Consider the following 12794-nt stretch of genomic DNA (forward strand, 5'->3'; position numbering starts at 1 on the left):
ATATGTTCTATAAAGAAAATAGAGAGCAACAGTCAATTGACATTGGGGGTCATTCAGACCTGATCGCACACTATTTTTTTGCAGCGGTGCGATCGGGTCTGAACTGCGCATGCGTATGCACCGTAATGCGGAGGCGCATCGGCCACCGGCGACGGAGATTGTCGGACAGCGACGGAGATCGCCGGACAGCGATGGATTTTACGAAGAAAGCGATTGCATGGGCCATCACAAGAAGATTGACAGTAAGAGCCCGTTTGTGGGTGTCAACTGATCGTTTCCAGGGAGTGTCCGAAGAAATGCAGGCGTGTCCAGCCGTTTTAAGGGAGGGTTCCTGATGTCAGCTCTGGGCCGGATCATCGCAGCGGCAGATTAAGTCCTGAGCTGTGCAGTGACTGCACAAACTTTAGTTTGTACAGCTCTCTGCACATGCATTCGCACCCCTGCACAGCGATTACCCCCTCCTGGCCCTTCCATTCACCTCTACATGACATTGACATGGCATTAAAGTGGCTTTGCTGATGCAGGCTGATGACTTAAGTAAATTTTACCTCAAAATGTAGCCATTCAAAAACGTAAAAACAGGCCAACCCTTTTTAATGCACCGAATGTCTGGTAGGGTTTCTAATGTCCAAAATTCGACTACAGCTGCGCAAGATTGCATTTAAAAAAATTCAGAAGGTGTGTTTAGGATAATCATGGACCAGAGTCTGAGAATTTACAGATTGATGTTTTACAACAGCAAAATGTCCCTTAAAGGAAGGTGTATAATTTGAATCGGGATTTACCATGAGAATATTATCAAACCTCGCCATCAAAAAACATACTTTTTCAAAACCATAGGCCATTTTACCAAAAAATGATCAGTGGACTGTTTCAAACTTTTACTAAATCCAGTTCCTGATTATTGTTACAAATAATTTAGGAGTCCATTGCCATTTTTCTTTTGGACTTCCCACAACCAGTGCCTATAGATTATCCCAAAAAATTACCTCGAGTGGGCCGGGAGACTTCCTGCTCATCCATTAACCTTCTCCGCAAAGAGGATGCGGTAGCTTCTGGTATAGCATGAGACACGCTGGTAGATGAGGGAATGGGCTGTGGACCGTACGTCTCCTGGGGTGTGTTGGCCAGGAAAGGGCTCAGAAAGTCACTTAGAGTCACATGTGATTGGCGTAGCTCATCTGCAATGACCGCCAGACTAGTTGCCATCGAGATGGAGGTGGATGTAGACTGAAGGTGGGTACACACTAATAGATATATCTGCAGATCAATTGATCTGCAGATATATCTATGGACGGATCAGGCAGTGTGCTGTGCATACACACTGCCCGATCCGTCAGGGACTGACGTCATGAACTGGGCGGGCGTGTACACACGCCCGCCCAGTTCAGCTGTCAATCACCACCGGCAGCCGCAGCATGTGTACGGGCGGTCGGCCGACCGCCCCGTACAGACACAGCGACGCGTCAATATATCAGTATATATATTGGCCGTCGGCTGTGCTGCGCGGCCGACGCGATACGTGAGGCTTGGAGGAGGGTCATAGTGGGAGGAGCCAGTGCACACCAGGTGACCTAAAAGCTTTCTTTAGTTGTGCCCAGTCTCCTGCGGAGCCGCTATTCCCCATGGTCCTTTCGGAGTTCCCAGCATCCACTACGGACTACGAGAAATAGATTTACCGGTGAGTAAAATCTTAATTTTGCGATGGTGACTTTCCTGATTAGAGTCCATTGCATGGGCCATATCGGCAATATTATCGAATGGAGTGGTCTGCGTCTCTGCTTGTACATGATCTATATTTGAATGAAACAGCAAATTATGGAATGCCGTGTAAAACATATTTACCAAGAATTAAGGTAAACATATTTACCAAGAATTTCTAGCAAAACAAATATAGCCAACAGTACCAAGTTAAGACATTACCTTCGGAATGTATGGAGCTGGTGGTCAATGTCTGTTGTGGCTGCTCACCAATTCCAGTGCCTGATTGAAACAGTATTGGAAAAGAATGTAGGTGTGAAAAGAAAAACAAACACTAATCACAAATTTAAAAAAAGTTAAAAAAAGAGAAAAGGCCGATGAGGGGTGAAAAGCCAAGAATAAAGAGATAAATAAAAACATCTGTCAAATATTTCACATACTCCATAAAGTCCTGGGAAGAAATAAAAAAACTTGTCTATCACGGACCTCAGTTGCATGGGGAATAAACCCATTACAGCATTTGTGGATGATCTGTAAATGGCAAGCCAGCTGAGCTCATCCAGACTCTAGGGTGCCAATGTGCAGGCAATTGTTGTAGAAAAATGTCTAGCTAGTAACTCCAAAGAGAAGACAGACTACATGAATATGGGACTTGACAAGACACTGGTCAGTATACAGTTATTAATTAAATTCCCCTGCAAAGAACCAAGGCAGGGTAACTACAATTTACATTACATAACAGAGATTTACAATCTAACCCTTTGGGTAGTTTATTGCATAACCTACTGCAAACAAAAGTTCAGGCATGAAACACAAAGCCGTATCTAGAAGAAGAGTAAAATGGATCTCTCACTGATAGAGACAAAAAATGGTGGACAAGTCAAAGGCCATAAGTAAGTAGCCTGGTAGACTTTGTGTTTTGTCTGAAATACTGTAGGTGTCGGTTGGTAGATTTGCACTGTCCATTTTTGCAGAGCCCATGCCTCCCCTTTGTTTTCATTAAAAAGGGAAACTACATTTTGGGGCGGGCCTGGCCAACCTGTCACTCTCCAGCTGTTGTAAAACTGGCGCTCAACGTGGCCGCATACCATGCATATGCATTGGGTCGGTGCTGGCTCCATGCACATTTTAGAACTGCACTACCATCACACTCACAAGCTAAAACAAACAAATATGTTTTCATACACCCTTCTCTAGAAAAAGACATTTCTGCAAATACAGGATTCTCTAACTCACCTACACAAGATTTACATGCAAAAAACAACTGTCCCCAGACACATCAGCTTAGTTCACACATAAGCAAATAATTCACAGTATTAGTACACACACATTTTTTATATAATACACAAAAACAAGTTTTATTTTAACAATTGCCATTAGGGAGAACAAGTAAATACCTTTAAAAGGAAATTAGTACTTGCCAAAACCAAATTCAGAGGGCTCCCTGCGGACTCTCACTTGCACCTGTTCTCCACTGTGAGGAGGCAAATAGTAGGGTTGCTCACCCGGACTCGCGCTATGTAAGCTTGGCTATGGCACGGGAAAACAAGGCGGGAAAAGAACTCTCCTCCTTAGCCACTCCCCGACATGCCTATTTAAGGCGGCGATGACGCCGCAATTTGAATAGGTGACTAAACTGGCCACTCCTGACAAACCAAATACCGCGATGAGCGTGAATACGAATTGTCTGGAATTTAGATTACCACAGCGCCACAAATTGAATTGACCCCTGGGTTTATATTATCACCACATTGAATTATGACTTTATAATTACTGTTTTTTATGCACATTTATGCATCATCGCTCAGAGCACACTAAGGGGGGAATTCAAATGTTTGAAAAGTCAGTTGGGTGTCTGTTTTTTCCTTTCTAATGGACATGAAAAAACAGACACCCAACCGACTTTTCAAACATTTTAATTCCCCCCTAAATGTTTGTTATGTGCCATATATTTTAGTGAGACAAGACAAATAAAAGCTAAGTTCTTAAATTCTAATAATATTCTCAACTATTATAACAGTTTATAAAAAAAACTAAAAAGTGTGCTCCAAAAAGGGACTCTTGCTCTATGATCAACTCCTCTTGTGTTTTGATCTTATTTGTTCTAACTTCTCCACTGGCTCATTTCTCCACTCTTTTCAAAGCTTCATGAATAGACCATATGGGCCAAATGTAAAGCCCAGAGTACTCACGGGCTGATGCAGGAGAGCTCAGCACATCGCTATGTGTGCTGAGCGTGCGGGGGGAGACGGGGGGCCGCTCATTGCACCCAGCGGGTGAAGTGAGCGACCTGCTAGATTGGCCTGCATGCAGGCCAATCTAGCACCAGCGATAGCGATGCGCGGTGCTGCGCATCGCTATTGCTGTGGGGTGTATACACGGAGTGATCCTGCTTAAAATCTAAGCAATCTAGTCAGATTGCTTAGATTTTAAGCAGCGAACGCTCCGTGAGTACCCCCCTTAATAGAGTGAGAGTTTCAGAAAGTGAGAGATACGGTAAGGTTTTGCAGCTTTTTTTTTTAAAGTGGCAATCATTTACACAGCAAGATCAACCTGATTTTGCAGTGTAAATGATTGCCACTTAAAAAAAAAAAAAAACGGAAAAACCTTACCAAATCTCTCACTTTCTGAAACTCTCACTATTACATTTGGCTCTATGTCTCGTCTGAGCCTGGCTGTGATCTCACCAGTTGTGTTGGAGCTGGAGAGGAGAAAGAAGGAGATGCAGCAGGGAGTGGGGCTACACGGTACAGTCATCCTGCAGAGTGCTGTCATCCATGATCTCTTCATAGACACTGGAAGGAGAGGAGATACAGTACTGCAGTGTAACTTCCAGGTTTCCATAGTGACAGTAAAGAGAGCTGTTGGTCTGTATATTAGGGAGAAGAGAGAAGGAGACACTCTTGTGTGGTTCAGTCAGTGTCTGTATGTGTGGATCTGTCAGTCAGTCAGACACTTTTTGTATGTGAGGCACACTATCTCTCTGTGTCAGACCCTCTGTTTATATACTGTATGTGTGTGCTAGTGTAAGACAGTATGAGCCTATGCAGTAAACTACTATAAAATACTTCATGGCAGCCATTACTCTGGGATTGTATCCCATCCCCCCAGTTTTAGACAGGTATTTTTTTTTTCACACTTGAGGACTGCCCCTTAAGGGTATATAATAGAGATGAGCGCCTGAAATTTTTCGGGTTTTGTGTTTTGGTTTTGGGTTCGGTTCCGCGGCCGTGTTTTGGGTTCGAACGCGTTTTGGCAAAACCTCACCGAATTTTTTTTGTCGGATTCGGGTGTGTTTTGGATTCGGGTGTTTTTTTCAAAAAACACTAAAAAACAGCTTAAATCATAGAATTTGGGGGTCATTTTGATCCCAAAGTATTATTAACCTCAAAAACCATAATTTACACTCATTTTCAGTCTATTCTGAATACCTCACACCTCACAATATTATTTTTAGTCCTAAAATTTGCACCGAGGTCGCTGTGTGAGTAAGATAAGCGACCCTAGTGGCCGACACAAACACCGGGCCCATCTAGGAGTGGCACTGCAGTGTCACGCAGGATGTCCCTTCCAAAAAACCCTCCCCAAACAGCACATGACGCAAAGAAAAAAAGAGGCGCAATGAGGTAGCTGTGTGAGTAAGATTAGCGACCCTAGTGGCCGACACAAACACCGGGCCCATCTAGGAGTGGCACTGCAGTGTCACGCAGGATGTCCCTTCCAAAAAACCCTCCCCAAACAGCACATGACGCAAAGAAAAAAAGAGGCGCAATGAGGTAGCTGTGTGAGTAAGATTAGCGACCCTAGTGGCCGACACAAACACCGGGCCCATCTAGGAGTGGCACTGCAGTGTCACGCAGGATGTCCCTTCCAAAAAACCCTCCCCAAACAGCACATGACGCTAAGAAAAAAAGAGGCGCAATGAGGTAGCTGTGTGAGTAAGATTAGCGACCCTAGTGGCCGACACAAACACCGGGCCCATCTAGGAGTGGCACTGCAGTGTCACGCAGGATGTCCCTTCCAAAAAACCCTCCCCAAACAGCACATGACGCAAAGAAAAAAAGAGGCGCAATGAGGTAGCTGACTGTGTGAGTAAGATTAGCGACCCTAGTGGCCGACACAAACACCGGGCCCATCTAGGAGTGGCACTGCAGTGTCACGCAGGATGTCCCTTCCAAAAAAAACCTCCCCAATCAGCACATGATGCAAAGAAAAAGAAAAGAAAAAAGAGGTGCAAGATGGAATTGTCCTTGGGCCCTCCCACCCACCCTTATGTTGTATAAACAAAACAGGACATGCACACTTTAACCAACCCATCATTTCAGTGACAGGGTCTGCCACACGACTGTGACTGATATGACGGGTTGGTTTGGACCCCCCCCAAAAAAGAAGCAATTAATCTCTCCTTGCACAAACTGGCTCTACAGAGGCAAGATGTCCACCTCATCTTCACCCTCCGATATATCACCGTGTACATCCCCCTCCTCACAGATTATCAATTCGTCCCCACTGGAATCCACCATCTCAGCTCCCTGTGTACTTTGTGGAGGCAATTGCTGCTGGTCAATGTCTCCGCGGAGGAATTGATTATAATTCATTTTAATGAACGTCATCTTCTCCACATTTTCTGGATGTAACCTCGTACGCCGATTGCTGACAAGGTGAGCGGCGGCACTAAACACTCTTTCGGAGTACACACTTGTGGGAGGGCAACTTAGGTAGAATAAAGCCAGTTTGTGCAAGGGCCTCCAAATTGCCTCTTTTTCCTGCCAGTATAAGTACGGACTGTGTGACGTGCCTACTTGGATGCGGTCACTCATATAATCCTCCACCATTCTATCAATGTTGAGAGAATCATATGCAGTGACAGTAGACGACATGTCCGTAATCGTTGTCAGGTCCTTCAGTCCGGACCAGATGTCAGCATCAGCAGTCGCTCCAGACTGCCCTGCATCACCGCCAGCGGGTGGGCTCGGAATTCTGAGCCTTTTCCTCGCACCCCCAGTTGCGGGAGAATGTGAAGGAGGAGATGTTGACAGGTCGCGTTCCGCTTGACTTGACAATTTTGTCACCAGCAGGTCTTTCAACCCCAGCAGACCTGTGTCTGCCGGAAAGAGAGATCCAAGGTAGGCTTTAAATCTAGGATCGAGCACGGTGGCCAAAATGTAGTGCTCTGATTTCAACAGATTGACCACCCGTGAATCCTTGTTAAGCGAATTAAGGGCTGCATCCACAAGTCCCACATGCCTAGCGGAATCGCTCCCTTTTAGCTCCTTCTTCAATGCCTCCAGCTTCTTCTGCAAAAGCCTGATGAGGGGAATGACCTGACTCAGGCTGGCAGTGTCTGAACTGACTTCACGTGTGGCAAGTTCAAAGGGCATCAGAACCTTGCACAACGTTGAAATCATTCTCCACTGCACTTGAGACAGGTGCATTCCACCTACTATATCGTGCTCAATTGTATAGGCTTGAATGGCCTTTTGCTGCTCCTCCAACCTCTGAAGCATATAGAGGGTTGAATTCCACCTCGTTACCACTTCTTGCTTCAGATGATGGCAGGGCAGGTTCAGTAGTTTTTGGTGGTGCTCCAGTCTTCTGTACGTGGTGCCTGTACGCCGAAAGTGTCCCGCAATTTTTCTGGCCACCGACAGCATCTCTTGCACGCCCCTGTCGTTTTTTAAAAAATTCTGCACCACCAAATTCAAGGTATGTGCAAAACATGGGACGTGCTGGAATTTGCCCATATTTAATGCACACACAATATTGCTGGCGTTGTCCGATGCCACAAATCCACAGGAGAGTCCAATTGGGGTAAGCCATTCCGCGATGATCTTCCTCAGTTGCCGTAAGAGGTTTTCAGCTGTGTGCGTATTCTGGAAAGCGGTGATACAAAGCGTAGCCTGCCTAGGAAAGAGTTGGCGTTTGCGAGATGCTGCTACTGGTGCCGCCGCTGCTGTTCTTGCGGCGGGAGTCCATACATCTACCCAGTGGGCTGTCACAGTCATATAGTCCTGACCCTGCCCTGCTCCACTTGTCCACATGTCCGTGGTTAAGTGGACATTGGGTACAACTGCATTTTTTAGGAGACTGGTGAGTCTTTTTCTGACGTCCGTGTACATTCTCGGTATCGCCTGCCTAGAGAAGTGGAACCTAGATGGTATTTGGTAACGGGGGCACACTGCCTCAATAAATTGTCTAGTTCCCTGTGAACTAACGGCGGATACCGGACGCACGTCTAACACCAACATAGTTGTCAAGGACTCAGTTATCCGCTTTGCAGTAGGATGACTGCTGTGATATTTCATCTTCCTCGCAAAGGACTGTTGAACAGTCAATTGCTTACTGGAAGTAGTACAAGTGGGCTTACGACTTCCCCTCTGGGATGACCATCGACTCCCAGCGGCAACAACAGCAGCGCCAGCAGCAGTAGGCGTTACACGCAAGGATGCATCGGAGGAATCCCAGGCAGGAGAGGACTCGTCAGACTTGCCAGTGACATGGCCTGCAGGACTATTGGCATTCCTGGGGAAGGAGGAAATTGACACTGAGGGAGTTGGTGGGGTGGTTTGCGTGAGCTTGGTTACAAGAGGAAGGGATTTACTGGTCAGTGGACTGCTTCCGCTGTCACCCAAAGTTTTTGAACTTGTCACTGACTTATTATGAATGCGCTGCAGGTGACGTATAAGGGAGGATGTTCCGAGGTGGTTAACGTCCTTACCCCTACTTATTACAGCTTGACAAAGGGAACACACGGCTTGACACCTGTTGTCCGCATTTCTGGTGAAATACCTCCACACCGAAGAGCTGATTTTTTTGGTATTTTCACCTGGCATGTCAACGGCCATATTCCTCCCACGGACAACAGGTGTCTCCCCGGGTGCCTGACTTAAACAAACCACCTCACCATCAGAATCCTCCTGGTCAATTTCCTCCCCAGCGCCAGCAACACCCATATCCTCCTCATCCTGGTGTACTTCAACACTGACATCTTCAATCTGACTATCAGGAACTGGACTGCGGGTGCTCCTTCCAGCACTTGCAGGGGGCGTGCAAATGGTGGAAGGCGCATGCTCTTCACGTCCAGTGTTGGGAAGGTCAGGCATCGCAACCGACACAATTGGACTCTCCTTGTGGATTTGGGATTTCAAAGAACGCACAGTTCTTTGCGGTGCTTTTGCCAGCTTGAGTCTTTTCAGTTTTCTAGCGAGAGGCTGAGTGCTTCCATCCTCATGTGAAGCTGAACCACTAGCCATGAACATAGGCCAGGGCCTCAGCCGTTCCTTGCCACTCCGTGTGGTAAATGGCATATTGGCAAGTTTACGCTTCTCCTCCGACAATTTTATTTTAGGTTTTGGAGTCCTTTTTTTACTGATATTTGGTGTTTTGGTTTTGACATGCTCTGTACTATGCCATTGGGCATCGGCCTTGGCAGACGACGTTGCTGGCATTTCATCGTCTCGGCCATGACTAGTGGCAGCAGCTTCAGCACGAGGTGGAAGTGGATCTTGATCTTTCCCTAATTTTGGAACCTCAACATTTTTGTTCTCCATATTTTAATAGGCACAACTAAAAGGCACCTCAGGTAAACAATGGAGATGGATGGATTGGATACTAGTATACAATTATGGACGGGCTGCCGAGTGCCGACACAGAGGTAGCCACAGCCGTGAACTACCGCACTGTACTGTGTCTGCTGCTAATATATAGACTGGTTGATAAAGAGATAGTATACTCGTAACTAGTATGTATGTATAAAGAAAGAAAAAAAACCACGGTTAGGTGGTATATACAATTATGGACGGGCTGCCGAGTGCCGACACAGAGGTAGCCACAGCCGTGAACTACCGCACTGTACTGTGTCTGCTGCTAATATATAGACTGGTTGATAAAGAGATAGTATACTCGTAACTAGTATGTATGTATAAAGAAAGAAAAAAAAACCACGGTTAGGTGGTATATACAATTATGGACGGGCTGCCGAGTGCCGACACAGAGGTAGCCACAGCCGTGAACTACCGCACTGTACTGTGTCTGCTGCTAATATATAGACTGGTTGATAAAGAGATAGTATACTCGTAACTAGTATGTATGTATAAAGAAAGAAAAAAAAACCACGGTTAGGTGGTATATACAATTATGGACGGGCTGCCGAGTGCCGACACAGAGGTAGCCACAGCCGTGAACTACCGCACTGTACTGTGTCTGCTGCTAATATATAGACTGGTTGATAAAGAGATAGTATACTCGTAACTAGTATGTATGTATAAAGAAAGAAAAAAAAAACCACGGTTAGGTGGTATATACAATTATGGACGGGCTGCCGAGTGCCGACACAGAGGTAGCCACAGCCGTGAACTACCGCACTGTACTGTGTCTGCTGCTAATATATAGACTGGTTGATAAAGAGATAGTATACTCGTAACTAGTATGTATGTATAAAGAAAGAAAAAAAAACCACGGTTAGGTGGTATATACAATTATGGACGGGCTGCCGAGTGCCGACACAGAGGTAGCCACAGCCGTGAACTACCGCACTGTACTGTGTCTGCTGCTAATATAGACTGGTTGATAAAGAGATAGTATACTACTAATATTATATACTGGTGGTCAGGTCACTGGTCACTAGTCACACTGGCAGTGGCACTCCTGCAGCAAAAGTGTGCACTGTTTAATTTTAATATAATATTATGTACTCCTGGCTCCTGCTATAACCTATAACTGGCACTGCAGTAGTGCTCCCCAGTCTCCCCCACAATTATAAGCTGTGTGAGCTGAGCAGTCAGACAGATATATAATATATATAGATGATGCAGCACACTGGCCTGAGCCTGAGCAGTGCACACAGATATGGTATGTGACTGACTGAGTCACTGTGTGTATCGCTTTTTTCAGGCAGAGAACGGATATATTAAATAAACTGCACTGTGTGTCTGGTGGTCACTCACTATATAATATATTATGTACTCCTGGCTCCTGCTATAACCTATAACTGGCACTGCAGTAGTGCTCCCCAGTCTCCCCCACAATTATAAGCTGTGTGAGCTGAGCAGTCAGACAGATATATATATAATATTATATATAGATAGATAATAGATGATGCAGCACACTGGCCTGAGCCTGAGCAGTGCACACAGATATGGTATGTGACTGAGTCACTGTGTGCTGTGTATCGCTTTTTTCAGGCAGAGAACGGATTATAAATAAAAGTGGTGGTCACTGGTCACTATCAGCAAAACTCTGCACTGTACACTACTGAGTACTCCTAATGCTCCCCAAAATTAGTAAATCAAGTGTCTCTCTAATCTATTCTAATTCTAAACGGAGAGGACGCCAGCCACGTCCTCTCCCTATCAATCTCAATGCACGTGTGAAAATGGCGGCGACGCGCGGCTCCTTATATAGAATCCGAGTCTCGCGATAGAATCCGAGCCTCGCGAGAATCCGACAGCGTCATGATGACGTTCGGGCGCGCTCGGGTTAACCGAGCAAGGCGGGAAGATCCGAGTCGCTCGGACCCGTGAAAAAAAACATGAAGTTCTGGCGGGTTCGGATTCAGAGAAACCGAACCCGCTCATCTCTAGTATATAATGCTACCCCTCCCCTTCCTCCCTAGTCTTTTTTCCTGTCTCCTAGGCAGTGACAGTATAGGAGTTTGTTATTTTATCTTACAGGACTTACCTCATTTGCCAAGCAAATAAGTCTGCTGCAGGCGTGCTGGAAGAGGGTGGCTCCCTGGGGAGAAGTGGAGTTTGCGATGGATCCCTTGGTGGATTTCAGCCGTGCCATTTATATTTAACCCTAAACAAGCCCCTGAGTTATGCCTATCTATTCCGCTGGACAGCAGGCGGCCCGAGCATGCGCACATGCTGTGCGTCCCAGGAGAACCGGGGTCAAATGTGACGCTGGCCGGAAGTGATGCCGCTCCCATGGCAATCGGTGGCCGGGAGTGGCGCGGACCAGGGGCTGAGCGAGATCTGAGTGGAACTGTTCTGCGCATGTGCCCCCCATTTGAAACTGGGCAGGAGATTTAAAGATGGCGCCGGTCACTTCAAAGAATGCACACTGAATTACAGGTGGCTGTGCTGTGAATTGCCTGTACTGTCCTAAAGCGGTTAGTAATATATATATTAGAGATGAGCGGGTTCAGTTCACTGAGAACCGAACCCCCCCCGAACTCCACGTGCCAAACACGGGTCCGAGCCAGGCTCGGTTGTTCCCGCCTGACTCGGAAAACCCGAAAGAGGCAAAACTTCATCATCCCGCTGTCGGATTCTCGCGAGATTCGGATTCCATATAAAGAGCCGCGCGTCGCCGCCATTTTCACTCGTGCATTGTAGAGAGTACAGAGAGGATGTGGCTACGTTCTCTCAGTGTCAAATCTCAGTATCAGTGCTCAGTATCTTATTGCTGCTCAGTAATACTAGTACAGTGTCTCTCTTGTGCTGCATCTTGCTGCTGTAGGGTGCTGTGGTAGTAGTGTCCTGTGACTGTGCATCGGTCATCATCATTCCAGTCACAGTGGTATCTGGGGGGTGACAATTCAAGAGTGCTTTTGTGCTGCTCAGTAATACTACTAGTACAGTGTCTTGTGCTGCATCTTGCTGCTGTATGGTGCTGTGGCAGTAGTGTGTCTCTCTTGTGCTGCATCGTGCTGCTCAGTGTCAGTTCTCAGTAGTATCATCAGTGCTCAGTATCACTGCTCATTGTCTTGTGGTGCTCAGTAATACTACATTACTAATACTAGTACAGTGTCTTGTGCTAATCGTGCTGCTCATTGTCAGTGCTCGGTAGTATCATCAGTGCTTAGTATCACTGCTCATTGTCTTGTGGTGCTCAGTAATACTACATTACTAATACTAGTACAGTGTCTTGTGCTAATCATGCTGCTCAGTGTCAGTTCTCAGTAGTATCATCAGTGCTCAGTATCAGTGCTCAGTAGTATCATCAGTGCTCAGTATCACTGGTCAGTGCTCAGTGTCTTGTGCTGCATCTTGCTGCTGTAGGGTGCTATGGTAGTGTCCTGTCACTGTGCATAGGTCATCATCATTCCAGTCACAGTGGTATCTGGTATCTATCTAGTGGTATCTAATTCC

The 12794-nt window shown here is 46.3% G+C and overlaps 1 protein-coding gene and 1 long non-coding RNA gene across 2 annotated transcripts in view; one reads left to right on the plus strand and one right to left on the minus strand.

Annotated features, from left to right (window-relative positions):
* GUCY2C (guanylate cyclase 2C) overlaps nucleotides 1-12794 on the plus strand; it is a 507960-nt gene that overhangs the window by 228442 nt on the left and 266724 nt on the right. The gene's annotated exons all lie outside the window — the stretch shown is intronic.
* The window catches only part of LOC134956986 (uncharacterized), a 36805-nt gene continuing 25539 nt past the window's right edge, over nucleotides 1529-12794 (minus strand). The window contains exons 2-3 of the long non-coding RNA XR_010186359.1: nucleotides 1924-1983; nucleotides 1529-1793 (exon numbers count right to left, since the gene is read on the minus strand). This is a non-coding gene — a long non-coding RNA (uncharacterized LOC134956986). The remainder of the gene's footprint in view (nucleotides 1794-1923; nucleotides 1984-12794) is intronic.

The sequence above is a fragment of the Pseudophryne corroboree genome, chromosome 9 (genome assembly GCF_028390025.1).
Source record: "Pseudophryne corroboree isolate aPseCor3 chromosome 9, aPseCor3.hap2, whole genome shotgun sequence".
Taxonomy (NCBI): domain Eukaryota; kingdom Metazoa; phylum Chordata; class Amphibia; order Anura; family Myobatrachidae; genus Pseudophryne; species Pseudophryne corroboree.